This window comes from Galeopterus variegatus, unplaced genomic scaffold (genome assembly GCF_000696425.1).
Source record: "Galeopterus variegatus unplaced genomic scaffold, G_variegatus-3.0.2 Scaffold3665, whole genome shotgun sequence".
Lineage (NCBI taxonomy): Eukaryota > Metazoa > Chordata > Mammalia > Dermoptera > Cynocephalidae > Galeopterus > Galeopterus variegatus.
This window is the reverse complement of record NW_007729776.1, coordinates 74,474-92,138: the sequence shown is the minus strand read 5'-3', so window position 1 is coordinate 92,138 and position 17,665 is coordinate 74,474. Positions and strand designations below refer to the sequence as shown.

At 51.5% G+C, this 17,665-nt stretch overlaps 1 protein-coding gene and 1 long non-coding RNA gene across 2 annotated transcripts in view; one reads left to right on the top strand and one right to left on the bottom strand.

Annotated features, from left to right (window-relative positions):
- The window catches only part of LOC103601289, a 58,803-nt gene extending 50,384 nt beyond the window's left edge, over positions 1-8,419 (bottom strand). Inside the window, exon 1 of the long non-coding RNA XR_551443.1 lies at positions 8,340-8,419. This is a non-coding gene — a long non-coding RNA (uncharacterized LOC103601289). The remainder of the gene's footprint in view (positions 1-8,339) is intronic.
- A 231-nt stretch (positions 8,420-8,650) lies between these two features.
- LOC103601288 (synaptosomal-associated protein 47-like) overlaps positions 8,651-17,665 on the top strand; it is a 45,606-nt gene continuing 36,591 nt past the window's right edge. Inside the window, 1 exon segment of the mRNA XM_008585677.1 lies at positions 8,651-8,728. The gene's annotated coding sequence lies outside the window, so the exon portion shown is untranslated.

The following is a 17,665-nucleotide window of genomic DNA, read 5'->3' as shown; positions in this document are numbered from 1 at the left end:
TAAATAAATAAATAAACAAGTTTATCCAACAAACTAATTTGTGAGTTTCAATGGATTACATTACAGTTAAAAATAACTGTAGTGGTATGGTGAAATAAAATAGCAAGATCATAGGGTAAGAGCATTCCTTAATTCTTGTGTCAATTTATACTTGTAGTGCCTGATAACTTTTTGCCCACAAACTCCCGTGTTCCATCTATCCTAATCTGGACTGTCACCGAAGACGTATTTCCAGTTCTCGCTTTTCCTAATCTGTGTCCTACAGTGTTCAAATTCCTGGGTCTTCTCTGATTCTACAATTGCCCCTTGTGACTCTTTGCAGATCCAGGAGACTCAACCTTGATCTTCTGAGATCCCTCTTGTCTCAGAATCTTATTTAGAATCTACTGCCCCGCCTTCCTTGAACTCCTGGATACTGTGCCTATCTCTTTTGCACTTATTGGTATGGTATGTGGGGATCCTTTAAACACAAGAAGATTGGCAGGGGTTGAGCGTGAGAAATCAGTGACTCACCTATCACCAATTTGTCATCCCCTCTGTGGGTCTGCCTTCTATCAACAAAAATGGAGACACTAATACACATGTGATTGTGCAGCCCTCACCCTGAGCCCACCTCCAATAATATAAAGGCCAATAATGCAATCTGATTTCTCCCCCTGTGAAATAAAGTTCTCAGAGCCAAAAAGAGTAGGCTCAGGGACAATACCTAAGTTTCCACACTAGCCATGTGTTGTACTTTTCAGTGTTCAAGAGTGTGCTTCCATTGTTAAAAACTTCTAAGGATACTACTTTTGATTCTATGGTGACTAGAATTGTTTCTTCAATTTCATATTTGTACTATTCATTCTTGTGTGCAGAAATATAATTGATTTTTGTATACTGATCCCATATGCTGCTACTTTTCTGAACTCTAATACTTGTTAGTAAATTCCTTAATACAAAATGTCAATAAAAATAAAGATAACTGTACTTCTTTCTTTCCAATCTAGATGATTTTTATTTAGTTCTGTTGCCACTTGTCCTGTCTAGTACAATGAATAGATGTGGTGAGAGTCGACGTATTTGTTTTGTTCCTGATATTAGAAAATGAGTATCCAAGTTTTCATGATTAAGAAGGATGTTAGCAGTGGGTTTTTCATATGCCCTTTATCAGTCTGAGGATGTTCCCTTCTATTCCTAATTTGTTGGATGTTTTCTTCATGGAAGGATGTTGGATCCTGTCAAAGTTGTTTTGTCCATCTCTTGAGATAGTCATGTGGCTTTATTATTTTATTGATATGGTGTATTATATTAAATAATTTTTGGCTATTAACCAAACTTGTAATGCTAGGATAAATGCAACTTTGGCATGGGGTATAATTATTATTTATATGTTGCTTGATTCTATTTTGTATATGATGTTGGCTTTATAGTCAAGATACATTCTTCTGAACTTTTCTTTTCTTGTGATGTTTTTGTAAGGTCCTGGTATCATGGTAATACTGACTCAGGGAATGAGTTGCACAGTGTCTCTACAATGTCTTTTTTTTTTGGAGAGTTTGGGAAGAATTGGTATTAAAATTTCCTTCCAGCCTGAAGAACTTTTTATATATCTCATGAGGCAGGTCTGCTAGAAAGAAGTTCTCTCAGTTTTGTTAATCTGTGTATGTCTATATTATACCTTCATTTTTGAAACATATTTATCTTTTCTTTCATTTTTGTAATAATTGTTAAGTCAGACATATTCATTATAATGCTATTCTTAGATTATCCCATACAGTAGCCACCATCCTCAATCTTCCAACTATCACAGGATCCCCAGGATAAATATCTCTGAGCAATTCTGGTCTCATAAGAGGAAACTGCAGTGAATTATGGCTGATAGCATATCTACTTCCACCCACATGAATGAACGACCTTAATTAACTTGTGACTGTGCTAGTCAACTTGTGACAATCTACTGATCTGGCCCAAGGAAATTCTAAATTTTAATTCCACAACCTTCACATGGTAATGAGCCAAGTATTTGCCACCTGTAAGAACTAATACTCACCAGACTCACATGGACAGAAGACATGTCACAGTTCCCCACCACGGCCCTTACCTGTCAGCTCCCACTTAGTGCTGAGTAGGGGCATCCCCACCTGTGGCATAGTGCCACCAGTCAGGAAGGCATAATACCAGACCCCACCCCATGTCCCTACCCTGCCATTGTGGAGTCCCAGCAATGGAGAAGCGAGGACCTGGTCTATGTTTCGGTCTCAACTCCTCAGTAGGGGGTGTCTAAGAGAGTCTCCAGTAGCCACTGCAAAAAGCTGGCAGGGTTTGAGGGCAGCCCTGGGATCCCAACCCCAGACAAGAAAGAGGTGGGAGTGGACTCAAGAGAGGATGCAGCCCCCAGGTGAAGTGATCTGGGCCAGGCCCTTGAAAGCCTGGTTATGCCATTTGCCTACAGCAGCATGACCTAGGACAGGTGGCTTTTCTCTCAGCCTCCACAGAAGAGCCACCGAAGTGTCCAAAGAGCATTTTCACAGCCCAGGTCGTGGCTGGCATGGTGGCTTTTCAAACTCTGTGTGGTGCCATTCCCCCATCTTATCTGCCAGACCTGCACTGCCCTGTTTCCTGCTGGGCTGGAGTCTGTGCAGACATGGGATCTGCCTGATGTGGAGAAGGTTGCATGGAGACGTCCCCCTGCAAGGTTCTGCATCCTCCTGTCCAGCTGCTGGGCACTGTGTGCAGTGCCCAACCCAGGAAATGGGCAAGGACCTGGTGACAGGGGCATCTACACCCTCTCCTCTGCAGGTGGGGGATAGCAGGCACTAGGGTGTGACAGCCCAGGCCCCGAGATGGAGGACAGCCAGGGACCCGACGCTGCCCTTCCAGGACCTTCCTGCCAAGAGTCCAGCACTCCCACTCCCAGAGGAATCCAGGCCATCCCACCCAGCACTCAGCCCCAGCCTTGGCCAGGGCACTGCTACTTTTCCTGTATTTGTGGGACTCAGGGTCTCTGCACTTTCATCTGAAATTAGAGCTTGGGTATCTTTGCATTTGCTGTTTTTCTTACTCCCACCCGCAGCAGACCCAGCAGCTGTGGGCCTGATTCTCCTTCCANTGTTGCTTGATTCTATTTTGTATATGATGTTGGCTTTATAGTCAAGATACATTCTTCTGAACTTTTCTTTTCTTGTGATGTTTTTGTAAGGTCCTGGTATCATGGTAATACTGACTCAGGGAATGAGTTGCACAGTGTCTCTACAATGTCTTTTTTTTTTGGAGAGTTTGGGAAGAATTGGTATTAAAATTTCCTTCCAGCCTGAAGAACTTTTTATATATCTCATGAGGCAGGTCTGCTAGAAAGAAGTTCTCTCAGTTTTGTTAATCTGTGTATGTCTATATTATACCTTCATTTTTGAAACATATTTATCTTTTCTTTCATTTTTGTAATAATTGTTAAGTCAGACATATTCATTATAATGCTATTCTTAGATTATCCCATACAGTAGCCACCATCCTCAATCTTCCAACTATCACAGGATCCCCAGGATAAATATCTCTGAGCAATTCTGGTCTCATAAGAGGAAACTGCAGTGAATTATGGCTGATAGCATATCTACTTCCACCCACATGAATGAACGACCTTAATTAACTTGTGACTGTGCTAGTCAACTTGTGACAATCTACTGATCTGGCCCAAGGAAATTCTAAATTTTAATTCCACAACCTTCACATGGTAATGAGCCAAGTATTTGCCACCTGTAAGAACTAATACTCACCAGACTCACATGGACAGAAGACATGTCACAGTTCCCCACCACGGCCCTTACCTGTCAGCTCCCACTTAGTGCTGAGTAGGGGCATCCCCACCTGTGGCATAGTGCCACCAGTCAGGAAGGCATAATACCAGACCCCACCCCATGTCCCTACCCTGCCATTGTGGAGTCCCAGCAATGGAGAAGCGAGGACCTGGTCTATGTTTCGGTCTCAACTCCTCAGTAGGGGGTATCTAAGAGAGTCTCCAGTAGCCACTGCAAAAAGCTGGCAGGGTTTGAGGGCAGCCCTGGGATCCCAACCCCAGACAAGAAAGAGGTGGGAGTGGACTCAAGAGAGGATGCAGCCCCCAGGTGAAGTGATCTGGGCCAGGCCCTTGAAAGCCTGGTTATGCCATTTGCCTACAGCAGCATGACCTAGGACAGGTGGCTTTTCTCTCAGCCTCCACAGAAGAGCCACCGAAGTGTCCAAAGAGCATTTTCACAGCCCAGGTCGTGGCTGGCATGGTGGCTTTTCAAACTCTGTGTGGTGCCATTCCCCCATCTTATCTGCCAGACCTGCACTGCCCTGTTTCCTGCTGGGCTGGAGTCTGTGCAGACATGGGATCTGCCTGATGTGGAGAAGGTTGCATGGAGACGTCCCCCTGCAAGGTTCTGCATCCTCCTGTCCAGCTGCTGGGCACTGTGTGCAGTGCCCAACCCAGGAAATGGGCAAGGACCTGGTGACAGGGGCATCTACACCCTCTCCTCTGCAGGTGGGGGATAGCAGGCACTAGGGTGTGACAGCCCAGGCCCCGAGATGGAGGACAGCCAGGGACCCGACGCTGCCCTTCCAGGACCTTCCTGCCAAGAGTCCAGCACTCCCACTCCCAGAGGAATCCAGGCCATCCCACCCAGCACTCAGCCCCAGCCTTGGCCAGGGCACTGCTACTTTTCCTGTATTTGTGGGACTCAGTGTCTCTGCACTTTCATCTGAAATTAGAGCTTGGGTATCTTTGCATTTGCCCAGCACTCAGCCCCAGCCTTGGCCAGGGCACTGCTACTTTTCCTGTATTTGTGGGACTCAGGGTCTCTGCACTTTCATCTGAAATTAGAGCTTGGGTATCTTTGCATTTGCTGCTGTTTTTCTTACTCCCACCCGCAGCAGACCCAGCAGCTGTGGGCCTGATTCTCCTTCCACATCTCATCACACTCAGGGTTTTGACACAAAAAGTGTGGGCACTCATTCATGTGTCTCTGTGACTTCTCGCATGGAACATGTCACCTAGACCCTTCCACGTTGGGAGCTGGGAACTGACCCTACCACATCCATTGTATTCCAGGAGTGAGGCTGGTTACCAAGGTGATGGACAGGTGAGATTCCTTTCCCAAAGGCCTTACTTGTATCCTAGTATCTTGATCCTCCAGGATGGGATGGTTGGGCTGACAGCGTCACATTCAACTTTTTTTTTTTCTTTCCTTTTTTGGTGGCTGCCCAGGACTGAGATCCAAACCCTTGACCTTGATGTTATCAGCACCATGCTCTAGCCAAGTGAGCTGAACGGCCAGCCCATATTTAACATTTTAAACTGCTGTCTACATACAGTTTAGACAAGGGCTGCTTCCCTGCATCCCACCTGGCCCTCGGGGTCACCCTTCTTTTTAATGTTTGCCAATCTGGTGTTAGGCAGGCAAATGAAATATCACTGTGGCTCTAATTTGGAGTTGCCCCAGTTAGGTCCTTTCAGTTGTTGACTGGCCAATGGGTGTGCTCTCCTCGACTCTGCTGCTCAGATCCTTGGCCCTGTGGAGTTTTCCCCACCCAGAAATCTCCAGGCATTTATCTGCTTCTTTGCTGCACTTGTGACCGCATTAGCCTGATGTTGTCAATACAGCCTTTAAAGGGAAGATATGCGTCTGACTTTTGAGACCACAAGGGCTCTCATCGAGTGTGTCTGTAGACTGTCTCCAAACTTGGCATGAAAGAGGGTCCCCAGGCCTCTCCCCAGGTTGGGAGCAGAAGGAAGACCACACAGGTATAGTGTTTGAAGGTTCTGGGTCCGACCTACATGACCTTGAGCCGCCCCTTGACATCCCTAACCTGTGTCCCCATCTCTACCATGGAGATGTTTTGTGAGGACTCTCGGGAATAATGCTCTTTGACAGGGAGGTGCTATCATCACTCAGACAACAAATTAATTGAAGGTACAAAATTTAAAATTATTTTTCCACCTTAAATTCTTCTTTTGACATGGACAGCACTTTTCTGCTGGGACACTAATGTCCCAACTCTGGCCACATCACCGATGGATTGGTCTGAGCTCTAGCCCCAGTCCCTGGTAGTCCATGATGTCGCCTGACTCACCCCAGAGAGAAACTTGCTGCGTGGGGACGGTCCAGACAGGTATGCTGGAGAAGCTGCTGGAGCACCGGCTGCAGCCACTTGGGCAGCAACCTCTACCATACTGCCATCTTCCTTTGCTCCTGCTGAGCCCTCACCTCCACCCAGCGGGTGCTGGACCTGCTGCTGGGTGAGCACCGCCCTTCCACGGCACAGAGGTGACCCGGCACCGACTAGCTTGAGACTGTCACTGCACCTAGATGTTTGCTCCTCTGAAAAGTTGGGGTGTCAAAGGGGTTAAATCCAGAGGGTCATTGAGGGACCACATGGGACAAGCCATGTAAAATGGCTGCCCAGTGCCTGGCCCTGTGGAAAGGACCCATGGAAGGGCTGCGGTCGCTCATGCTGATTATTTCCCTCTCCACCATGAAGCAGCCCCTGCCTTAGCGCTCATTTGTCCCTGGGCTCTTGCAAAGCTGTTTCTGCATTTGTAGGAGAGGTTTGAGATTCCAGCTAGAGGTCCCCGAGGGCAGGCCCAGGTCCACTCAGGTATCTGGGGAGGTACTCACTGGGGTTCGTTCATTCAACAAACATATATGAAGTGCCTGCTGTGTACAATCACTTTTCCAGGCATTAGCACAAATAAATTTGTTCTGTCCATAAAACAGAACAAATTCCCGCCCTCCTGGGCTTCTACTCTAGTTGAGAGTCAGCCAGTCCCAGTAAGAGTCATAGCAGGTATTGTCCAGAGCACAGATGTGCCACCCTCCTGTACATATAGATGCAGCCTCCCCTGTTGTGATGGGGATAGTGGACCCCAGGACCAGCTGGAGGTGTGAGTGGACTGTAGGTAATGGGGAAGGAGCCTGGCAGAACCCTGGCCCCACACACCTTGTGATTCTCGCCAGAGGGCCGAAGCCTGGGGCTCGCGCTGCAGGAAGAAAGAGTCACAGAGCTGAGCACAGGGTTGGGGCTTCAGGGAAGAGAGCAGGTCCTAATGAGAATCCATTCCCACCTGTTCAGAACAGGGGCATAGTGAGCCACTTGCTCTCACATGGGCCGTGCACCTCAGTCCTCCGTGCCCAGCTGCATGTGAGGCTGGGCTGGCTGCACCTGCCGTTCCTGAGAATTGTTTCAGCAGGAAGAGACCCACACAAAATAGGGAGCACATCAGTGCAGGAGCTACGGGTTGACATGCTGCGGGATCCCTATGAAGGCTGAACAGGGGACAGACTTTGCTTGTTCTCTCCCTCAGAGTGATGGAGCACCTACTGTGTGCAACAGGGAACAGAGCAGACATCGCCCCTCCCTTCCCAGGAGACAGACAGGAGCCTAGCAGGCTTCCCTTTTGATAGGGAGAAATGGTCACTGATGGAGGGCTCCCTTGATGGAAGCTTTCTGCCAAACCCCTGCTCAGTGGCCAACCCTGCCACTGGCAGGACCACCCGCAGGGTAGGGTAGAGGGCTGGCCTGTGACAGGCACCGATTAGCCTCCAGAGTCAGGCAGACCAGACCCCAAGGGCTCACGTGTCCTGGCCTTCACTTGAGGGGAGGCTGGGATGGTCTAAAAAACCCGGTCTCAACACCACCACCGGGCTCCTGGTCCCTGGCAGGTGTGCTGCAAGTCAAATGCACCAACATGCTGTCCCCCGTCCTCCCTCTCGGTGGATCCAGAGTCCCCGTCCTTGCTGGGTCTCACCCGAGAACAGGGAGCCGGCATATGGCCGTGGGTGGCCAGGACTCCATCAGACCCTCACAGGAGGAGCAGTCCCTGGGGACGCCCAAGCATGAGGCTCAGAACAGACATGTCCCAGATCTGGTCCACAGGGGTGAGGACCAGCTTAATTTCTGGATGGACCCTGGAGCAGGGACGCTGCCTTCTGGCTGGGGCCTCGACAGTACCCCGTCCTCCCGCAGGTGCTAAAGGGACACGGAGGCGGCCCCCTGCAACACTTTCCCGAGAACGAGGCGCCTCCTTTCCGCAATGACCTCGAGGAAGTGGCAATATTCTTCAGAATGACCCCCGAGCACGACCTGGCGGTAACCTCTCAATGCAGGCGAGGGAGCCACCGGGCGCGCGAAACCCGCAGGTCTGTGACGGCCGAGGACGGGTCCGGCTCTCACACCTGTGCCACGCCGCCCCTCTGTTCCTGATGACCGTGGCCTGCGAGCCTCGCGGAGAGGAGAAGCCTCCTGCAGACGGGTCTTCAGGTGCCCACTCCCGCCCGAAACCCTTTCATACCCCCTCAGCAGCCCGTCCCAGCGGCCCTCACCTGCTTCCCGAGCAGCCTCTGGGGAGAAGCCGGAGCTTACGCGGGGAGCGCGGAAGCAGGGAGCGTTAAAGATGGCGGTACGTAAAACTGTAGCTCCTCCTTGACGGCCGAGCAGACCCTGCCCGGATGCCCAGGCCCCGTCCTCATTTCCGGCCGGGGCTGAAACGGGCGACAGTCCCGGAACCAGGAGCTGAAGGGCGCTGCATTCCCGCCGGACCCGATTGTTAGTGCACCGCCCTGCACGCATGCGGCCACGACCCGTCCCCGCCCCGCGCAGGCGCAGAAGTGCTCACAGCGGTTTTGACCGTCTCTGTTCGCTTCCGGCATTTGCGGTTCTTGTCCGTCGCTGTCTGCGTCTGGCCTTCCTGCAGCTTCCCGCAGCGCCTCAGGTGAGCAGCAGCTGTCGCCTGCGACTGAGCCTGTACCCGAGCCCTTCTCGCTCTGCCTCGGCACTGGCCGCCCGCCGAGGCTGAGGCGGTGATGAGCCGTCCTCTTTCCAAACCCCGGGGGCTGGGGGACCATGGTGGGACGAGGGTCGGCTGAGAAAGGGGCAGAAGGACCAGAGCGGGGTCCTGGGGGACTGTGGGATGTGGAGGGGCGGCTGGGCGTGGTGAGTAGTGGAGGGGGAAGGTGGGGGGCCTAGAGGGGATGGTGGAGGGTCCAGAGGGAAGGTGGGGCCTAGAAGGGGATGGTGGGTTTGGAGGGGATGGTGGGGTTCAGAGGGGATGGCATGGAGCCTGGAGGGGATCTTGTGGGGCCAAGTGGGATGGTGTGGTTTTGAGGGGATGTTGGGGCCTTGCGGGATGGTGGGGGATGGGAGGGCCTAGGGGTTGTTGGGGTCAGGAGAACGTGGTGGGGAATTAAGGAACGTGTGAAATGAAGGTGTGGGGCAGTGAGGGAAGGAATTTGGGTTGGACACACAATGGCAAACCTGAAGTGGGGGACATCTAATTGGAGGCACGGGGGGTGTTTCCATGTATTGGAGAAACAACAGTCTTGTCAACTCAAACCTACCGCCATGAACATGCAAAGAAAAGAAAAGAAAAAAAACATTATTGTGCAAGGTTAACAGATTCCACCAATGTAGGTGGTCTGCAAGAGAGGGCAGAGTCTGCAGCATTTCAGAGGTGTCTCATGCAGCTTAGTAGAAGAAAAAAGCTAAAACCTCTTTTAACTTCTCAAAAGAAACTAGATGTGCTTTGTAGATAGTCCCCTGCACCTCTGAGTCAATTTTGGAGGTATGCATTGACAGTCTCAGGTGGAAGGCCAGTGACTGTGCCTTGTAAAATCTGGAGACTGGGTCTCATTCATGACTGTGTGAAATGTATGTTTGGTCTTTGTCCCCCTTCCCTGGCATACAACTCCTGAAATCCTTAGAATTGCTCAAGTGGTGTCTTTTGTATGCTAATGAGTAGGCTGGTGTCTGGCATCCCCTAGGTAGCTTCACTCTGGGGGCTGGTCACCAGAAAGACCAAAACAGAATTAGAGGATTGGGACATTCAGCCCCACCCCAAAATCTCCAGGGAGGAGAGAGGGGCTGAAGGATAAGTTAATCACCAGAGGCCAATCAATCATGCCTATGTAATGAAGTCCCCATAAAAACCCCAAAGGACTGGGTTTCAGGAGCTTCCTGATAGCTGAACATGTGGAGGTTTCAGCTTCCTGATGGCTGATCAAGGGGCAGGAGGGCATAGAAGCTCCACTCCCCTTCCCGCATACCTCACCCTATGCGTCTCTTCATCTGTATCCTGTGAGAAATACCCTCACCCATCCAATTCCAAAGGATGGACATGGAGACACAAGGTACAGCAAAGCAAGACTTTAATAATGGCCTTGCAGGTCTGGATGTCTGTGAACGGGACAGGCACATAGAAAAGGGCTGTAGCAAGCAATTTATTCCTTAGTACGCAAGTCCCTCCCCCCACTTCCTCGTTGGACGAGTACTACAGGGTGCACAATCTTCCTAAATGGTGCCTAAAATTTATTACCCCCTTGCAAGGAATTCTTTTTTCTGGGGGCTCAGGACAAGCCTGTGAAAAAGGCCTGCTTAAGCCCTGTGAAAGGAGAAACATCAGGGAATGAGGAAAACAATGGGGACTAGTAACTAATTGCCATCTCAAGGAGAGCTCTATCTGTTCAGATACCTTCCGGGAATGGGCTGGACCAGTCAGACAACTTTTGGGCTGGGCCTGAATCAGTTAAAACACCCTCAAATAAGTCATTTCTGAAAATGAATCACTTAGATTATTTTCTTACACCTTGTAATATCCTTTGTAATAAACCAGTAAATGTAAGTAAGTATTTCCCTGAGTTCTGTGAGCTGCTTTAGCAAGGAGGGGGTGATGCATACCCCACTTTATACCCGGTTGGTCAGAAGCACAGGTCACAACCTGGTGCTTGCAATTGGCATTAGAAGTGGGGAGAGAAGTCTTTGAGACTGAATTCTCAACCTGTGGGATCTGAAGCTGTCTCCAGGTAGATAGTGTTGGAATTGAATTGATTAGAGGATACTGTGTTGATGACCGCTGCAGAACTGATTGCTTCCTTGGTGTGTGTGGGAAACCCCACACACGTTTGGTCACAGAAGGCTTGTGTGTGATTGTGGCATGAGAGCAGAGGAAAAACCCTTTGGGTTTTTTCTGTGGGTTGACCAAAAGGAGACACCCTAAAGGGATGGGAGGGACAACTGCCTCCCATTTATTAAGCAGTGAAAGTTTTTTTCACAAGCAGGAATAAGGATAAGGGAGTTTCTGAGTTGGGGGTGAGGGGGCTCTTTCCAAGGGGTAAGAAGTTTACCCAGAAGGAGAAAGGGAGGGTCAGAAGAGGAGAGGACCAAGGTCTGGGGAGTTAGGGAGGGGACTAGGAGGTAAGAGTGTTTTGGGAGAGTCTGAGGTCCACAAAGAGGTGACGTCTGAAGTGGGAGCCGGGAGTGGGACGAGGGGGTGCAGGGACAGGAAGTGGAGAGTTGTTGGTGGGATTGTGGGATTCCATGTGTGCTGTGACCACTTCCTAGTCAGACTCAATTGTGACTTGTGTGGTCAAGGCGTGGAATTCTTTATTGGGCTCAGTTATGGTAGACGACTGGAATGCACAGAGAAGTTATTGAGCAAAAAGAATCACCCATAATCCCATCCAGAGATGGCTATAATCTATTTTCTGGTCTAGACCCTGTCTTTCTGGACACACATTCAAGCATTTGCTTATTCATTCTCCTCCCCCTTCCACCCATCTATATTTGCACACGTATTGAGCAAAAAGAATCACCCATAATCCCATCCAGAGATGGCTATAATCTATTTTCTGGTGTAGACCCTGTCTTTCTGGACACACATTCAAGCATTTGCTTATTCATTCTCCTCCCCCTTCCACCCATCTATATTTGCACATGTGTGCACCTACACCCACAGTCTCTCCTCATCATATTTGTATGTAAATCTATGTGTGTAAATTTCTTGCTGCTTTTAACGTTTTTTTGTTTTTTAATTAACAGTATACTGTAACATCTTGCCACGTATTGACCAGATGTTCCCCAATTATCAGTTACTTGTTTGATTTCATTTGTGCCCAGTGAGGTTTATGGGAGGCCAGCAGGAAAGCTGTGGGGTGCAGAGTGTTGACAGTTGTCTTAAGGTTCGGGAAGTGAGGTTAAAAGTTGGCCTTATGGGGAAAATCTGAAATTCACATGAGCATTGCTGGGAGGGCTTCTTGCAGGTCTGTGGCTGAGACTGAGTGTCCTCAGAAAGGGGAGGTTTCAGCCAGCAGGTGCATGTGCTCCACATGCTTTATTTCCCAGAATCCACATGGTGGCCTGGTGTCAGTGTCACCATCATCATACAGACGAGGCCTGGGGAGAGTCATCAAGCTCTGACAGGACTGGATCACAGGCGTATATCACCAGGGTCTCCTAGACCAGCCCTGGCATTGTCTGGGGACTGGTTGGAAATGCACATTCTCAGGCCCTGCCCAGACCTGCAGAATCTGAACCCCTGAACCAGCTGGAAAGAAAGCAGCAGGAGAGACTTTAAGGTCAGCCCTTTGGAGGAAATGCAGTAGGGACAGTGTAAAGTCTTAGTTCTCCTCCCTGAGAGGTCAGCACATGCCACGTGAAGAGCCGTGGTGTTGCGATGAAGCCCCCCAGTTAGCATGTCTGGACCTCCCAGCCAGAGGGGAGCCCCTGAGGGAGTGGAAGAGGGTCTGGGTGGGTGAAGAGCAGGCCAGGGGAAAGCCAGCAGCCGTGCCACCCCTACTAGGCACACTGGAGACACTGTTATTATTCCAGCCTCCCTATGAGCAGGAGGTGGCGGACGGTGTGCTCAACGTTGCTTGGTCTGTCACTTTGGAAATTAACTAAAAATAGGGTGTTTACCTAACATCAAGTCCTCTCAAGGGGCGCGCGTCTGCTGGAAACACTGAAGAGACCCTCTGCAAACTGCATCGGTGTGCAGTCCCATGACCGTGACCTCCCCAGCGCCACCTGTGCACACTGGCCTCATGCACTGCAGGCACTGTGCCTTGACCTCCCTCCCTGACTCAGCTCCATTTTCTTGGGTCAGCACAGACCTCCACATTCCATGTGCACTGCTGGAGGGAGGTTCTGGACTGCGGCAGGGGAAGCAGGCAATGCTGTCCAGGAACTGAGCCCGACCCGACCGCCAGGAGCAGGTGAGGGAACGGCTGCCCATGCTTACACAGAATCGCTGGGTGCCCTGATGTGCCACCCCTGTCGCTGGTGTGCAGACTCAGCTGGCAGCCCTGGAAGCACATGGACTAGCCCTTGGGGATGTGAGTGCTGTGGCTGGGGAGGCCACACCAGGAAGGCAAGCAGAGACCTCAGAGGGAAGCCACCGTTCAGAGTTCCAGGAGGAGCAGTGGGTAGGGAGCCCTGAGCAGTGTGGAGGCTGCAGCAGCAGAGGAAATGGAAGAAAGGGCAGATGATGAGGCTGCAGGCCATGGGGCACTTGTAGGCGATGGTGAGGAGTTCAGATTTTACTGCAGGTACATTGGGAAGGGAATGATGTTTGCTCATTTGTTTCATGACTGTCTCACTGGACATTGGAGGGAAATCAGTGGTGGGGGCAGGGTGAAGCCAGGGGAGTGCCTGAGAGGTTATCCAATTCAGATGACTGTGCCTAGGACAGTGGTGTGGCTGTGCAGATGGAGGACGGTGCACAGTTGCCAGGTCTTCCCAATGGGTTCTTTGAAGAATCAGGAAGACAGAAATCCAGGGGAAGTCCTGGGCCCAGTGGCTTGTCAAGGCAGGGTGCATGTCAGGTATGGAGTGGAGATGCCACAGGTGATCAGAAGAGGGACAGACGGTGGCTTGTCAAGGCAGGATACATGTCAGGTGTGGAGGGGAGATGCCACAGGTGAGTATGTGTCTGAGCCTGAAGGTCTGACAGAGCGTGTGCTGAGGAAGGGCATTTGGGAGGCCTCTGCGAGGTGATGTTTAATCGTGGCACTGTGTTTGCTTGCCTTGGAAGAGAGTATTTTCCTGGACAGTCCAGAGCTGTGCCCTGGCTCAGTCAGGTGAAAGAGGAACATTTTTTGGTCAAGGAGACCAAGGACAAGCACCGGTAGGCTGTGGGCAGTGGCGCATGGTGCCATGACACCCACTTGCTGCAGCTGACCCTCAGGAGGGAACTTGCATTGCAGAGGCCAGCACCTGCCAAGGCTTTGGGTGTGACCTTGTCAGGCTAGGGCTCAGACCCTTCAAACCTGTTGTACAGATGGTCACAGACCCCTCACATGCCGGCTAGGTCACCAGACCCCTAATGTGCCGCTGGATCACCAGACACCTCACATACAGGTCGCAAGCTAGGTAATTGGAAAAGATCCTAGGAGACACTGGCAAGGTTGATGTGCTTCATTCTGACATGAGCTCAGTCCTCAGCTTCCTCAGCAGCAGCAGCGGCTTACAGCAGCCTCTAGCAGTGGCAGTCCCGGGGCATCCCTGGGGTCCTAGCAGCAACAGCCTCCAGCAGCAGTTGTGGTCCCCTCGTGGCCTCCTCCGGGGCCTCCTGGGGGTGGGGGGGAGACTGTGAATCAGAGCCGTTTGTCCTTTATACTTAAGTCTGATAACCCAAGAACACCTGAGTGCGAGTCAGACAACCAAAGAACACCTGGGTGCGCATGCACAATTACAGACAATAACCAAGGAACAACTGGGTACACATGCACAGTTAACATTTACATCAAACAGGTTAGGTCATGCTCAGCAAGATTCCGAACATCTGAGTGATCCTGACCATTTATCCATTTTGTTTTCCCTACAGACCTCCTGGGGGCTCCTGGTGACCATGAGACTCACATGGAGAGTGGTGGGAATGGGAGCCTGTCTGAGGATGCCTGGGAGAGCTTGGGGGGAGCTCAGGAGCAGTCACCGGGGGTACAGGAACATGAGGGCAGGTGCATGTGTTGGTTTAAGATGGAGATCTTGGAGCATGTCTGTAAAGTGATGACCTAGTGACAAACTGCTGATCTAGGTGTCAGGAATAGGCAGCCTGCAGCCTGTGGGCCATTCAGCTGCCACGTTTCTGTAAATGGAGTTTTACTGGGACAGCCAGACCCCTCTGTTGATGTACTGGTTGGCCGCCTCCCCTCCACAGTGGCTGAGTTGGGTAGTTGTGGCAGAGAGCATGTGGCCTACAAAGCCTGAAGTACATACTGTCTGGCTCTATTAGTCTGTTTTCTGTCTCTTACCACAGAATACCTGAAACTGGGTTATTTATTAAGACATGATGTGGTATGGGGGCTGATTTATAAAGCCACTGGTGCCACTCCCATGGTAACCATTCATCCATTAACCTGTTACTCCATGAATGGATTAATACACTCATGAGGGCAGGGCCCGCATGATCCAGTCACCTCCCAAAGGGCCCACCTGTCCACATGGCCACATTGGGGATCCAGCTTGCACACAAGCTTTGGAGGGGACACATGTTCAGACCATAGCCCTGGCCCTTAAAGCCTGCTCCTGTGGACTCAGGTGGGGACAGGAGTGTGGGGCAGGGCAGCAGGGAATGGGGACTTCTAGTGCATGCCAGCGTGTTTTCCTCACTTCCGCCCTTCAGCTTAATCTTCGTTTACTTGGTTTTCTGGGAAAGGTGCCCTGGAAATTTATGATGGGAGAGGTGTGGCCACGTGTCTCTGCTGTGCTTCCTTCATGCTGTTTGAGGGACTCAAGTACATTCCTCGTGGTTAGTGTCTGTGATTGACAAGAGAAGCAGCTTGGTTGTTCGCCTCCTAATCTTTCCTTCCACTTTCATTTCTTTTCTATTTGTGTCTTAGAATATTTTAGAGCTGGTGTTGTTTTTAGCTCTTTTTGTTATCTTAATGGTGGAGAAACAGGTGCAGAAGGTCAGGTGACTTTCCAAAGTCGTGAAGTTTGTGGTGGAGCCGGAGCTGGAGCCACAGCCAGTGGCTTCTGCTGCTGCAGCGCCAGGCGCAGTGGTTCTTTGGAGGAATTTTGTATCCTCTCACTGGTGGCTGGAACACCTCCCAACAGTTTGTGCTTGGGGAAGCAGCTGAGGGTCAGGTGGTTGTTGACACAAATTCACTTTCCATGCTGCAGCCAGCGCTTGTGTGGGGAAATGGCCCTGAGTGAGGCGTGGTCCCCGGCAGGATGAGTGTGGCCTCTTTCAGCTGGCAGGACTGGGGCACAGCTGTCCTCAGGGGTGCCAGGGCTCCAGTGCCAGTTCCCCCCTTGGACATATGTCTCAGACGTTGAGCATCGTGGTGGAGTAGATGTGAATCCCTGTGCCTATTCTGAGGAGTGCGGTGACTGCTAAGTGGCTCTGTGGCCACGGCCTCACTGGGGTGTTGATGGGAATGTGGGAGCACCTGTTTTGCTGCCTCGTGCGGGGCTACCACGGTGGGCTGCATCCTGAGAACCCCGCCAAGTGGGCTGGTGTAGCAGAGCGCTGGCAGCCAGCCCTTGGGGTGTGGGGCTCAGTATTCTGTGTGCCTTTCCTGGGCACATCATTTCATTTGTCTGGTGGTCGACCTAACGCATGGTCATGGGACCAACAACCAGGAGTCCCTCATGTGAGAAGCTTTTTTATACAGACAGCCGCCTGTGGCTCTTGTCTGACCATCACCCAACATTGTGTCCCCCCAGGTTCCCTGGGAAGACCCAGCCTGGGGCAGCCCCTGGTCCTTCAGCTGGAAGGCACAAAGTCTGTATGCCCCTTCAGTGGGGGCCAGCTCAGAGAGCTTTATGTACAGATCCCACAAGAAGGGCACCCTGAGTCGGGAGGGCTATGTCTGTCCTGTCCCAGGTCACTTGAGGCAGGAATGGGGGGTCAGGCGTTCCCTGGGAAGACCCAGCCTGGGGCAGCCCCTGGTCCTTCAGCTGGAAGGCACAAAGTCTATATGCCCCCTCAGTGGGGGCCAGCTCAGAGAGCTTTATGTACAGATCCCACAAGAAGGGCACCCCGAGTCGGGAGGGCTATGTCTGTCCTGTCCCAGGTCACTTGAGGCAGGAATGGGGGGTCAGGCAGAGAGAGAGAGAGAGAGAGAGGGAAGGAGACATACCCAGGGACTGGGGCATGAGCCCTTTTAGGTTNATATGCCCCCTCAGTGGGGGCCAGCTCAGAGAGCTTTATGTACAGATCCCACAAGAAGGGCACCCCGAGTCGGGAGGGCTATGTCTGTCCTGTCCCAGGTCACTTGAGGCAGGAATGGGGGGTCAGGCAGAGAGAGAGAGAGAGAGAGAGGGAAGGAGACATACCCAGGGACTGGGGCATGAGCCCTTTTAGGTTCAAGGGCAGATACCTGACCACATGTTGAAAGGAGCCTCATCCCTGGGTTAGGTGGGAGCGACGCCTCCAAGTTCTCATTTCAAGCTGGGGCTCAGGCCATTCAGATGTGACGTGGACCTGGAAACTGAGTGAGGGGTGCCTGGGTGCTGCTATTGGTGCAAGAATGAAGAGTTTGCCACAGGAGCTCAGGCAGGGCCCTCCCTGCAGAGAGAGGTCCGTTCCCCACTCTTGCAGCTGATGGTCACCGTGGCCAGAAACGTGTGGGATGCACTGCCATCTGCGAGTGTTGGCGTGTGTGAGATCAGGACATGGGAACAGCTAGGAAGGTCTCTCCACTGAGCCATGACCCTTGCCCCTGTCACAGAGCCTTCCTGAGGACAGCATGCTTTTCACACTGAGATTCCCCCCAGTCTGGCTAAGAAGGTGGGTTCTGCAGCATGGCCAGGTCCAGTCTCCTGGGGCAGTTTCCAGCCCCACTGGCCTCCACTGTGACCCCAGGTGGGTCGCACTATTTTAGTCCGTTTTGTGTTGCTATAATAGAATACCTGAAACTGGGCAATTTTTAAA